The sequence below is a fragment of the Lontra canadensis genome, unplaced genomic scaffold (assembly GCF_010015895.1).
Source record: "Lontra canadensis isolate GAN:19392208 unplaced genomic scaffold, GSC_riverotter_1.0 scaffold2900, whole genome shotgun sequence".
NCBI lineage: Eukaryota > Metazoa > Chordata > Mammalia > Carnivora > Mustelidae > Lontra > Lontra canadensis.
Window position 1 is genome coordinate 1 of NW_022633884.1, and position 1,299 is coordinate 1,299.

Sequence of the window (1,299 nt, forward strand, 5' to 3'; positions counted from 1 at the left end):
CTCCGTAGGCTCATATCCAGCATGCACTTTACACTGGTTTTGACAAGCTTGCACACTGGGCTGGGTGGTCCTCTAATGAACAGAGAGAGTAGCTGGGACTCTATAAGGTTCAGATGACATACATGGAGGTATTTGTAATTCATTGGTAATTGGTAATTCATAGGCAAAGTTATATTCTTGTGGTTGGCTTCATGGAGAAGACATGGTATTACAAATGGAAGAAAAAAAATTAAATATCCCTGTGGACAGCTGAGAGTCTAGAGAGGAAATCCCTGATCTCAAAGAAGCCCAACCCCACTGCACCTGCTCCTGGGTCTGATCTCTGCTGTGGATGCTGAGCACTCTCTGCTGCCCTGAGTGCCCCTGCAGCTCAGTGCATCCTGTGTCAACAGGGAGGTTTCTGTCCTGGCTCACACTGAGGGCCCCTCACTGTGTCTTTCACACAGTAATACACGGCTGTGTCCTCTGCTCTCAGGCTGTTCATCTGCAGATACAGTGTGTTCTTGCTGTTGTCTCTGGAGATGGTGAATCGACCCTTCACAGAGTCTTTGTAGCTTGTGCTACTTCCATCATATCTAATCCACGTGACACACTGCAGGCCCTTCCCTGGAACTTGGCAGAACCAGTTCATCTTGTAGCTACTGAAGGTGAATCCAGAGGCTGCACAGGAGAGTCTCAGGGACCCCCCAGGCTTCACCAGTTCTCCCCCAGACTCCACCAGCTGCACCTCACACTGGACACCTGCAGACACAGGACATTTCAGTCAGGAATCTGTCTCACATCCCGTGTTTCTCTCACTCACATCCACTCACATACTCAATTTTTTTTCTCCATAAATTACCTTTTAAAAGAGCAACAAGGAAAACCCATGGTAAGTTGTCTGTATTCTGTCCTCATCACTGAATGAATACCTGGGTATCCCGGGCCTGGGGCTCCTCTCCCAGCTGTAGGATCTTGGCTGTGCTGGTTAAATCAGCAGGGGGAATGCCCTATTTGCATGTCTTCAGGCTATATATTCAGTTTGGGGATCTATTATTATAGAGAGGCAGTGACCCAAGCTGTTGGAATGCCTTTAATCTAGTTAGTGCTAATGACAAATTTTGAAAAAAAAAAAAAGTTTTTCATTATATAAATTTCCAGTGTGTATACTTGGGTTTGTAAGGTGTCCATGAACACATAAGGGGTGAGATTGGCCCCAGGATCTTGGTCAGTGCTACCGCCACAGGAGCTGCTGCCCTCCACCCCGAATCATCTGCAGGGCAGAGTGTCAGGCTATGAGGAATGTGGAACCCCTCCTCT

At 47.5% G+C, this 1,299-nt stretch overlaps 1 pseudogene; it reads right to left on the reverse strand.

Moving 5' to 3' along the window:
- Positions 1-212: 212 nt before the first annotated feature.
- Positions 213-887, reverse strand: LOC116863753 (annotated as a pseudogene).
- Positions 888-1,299: the final 412 nt, after the last annotated feature.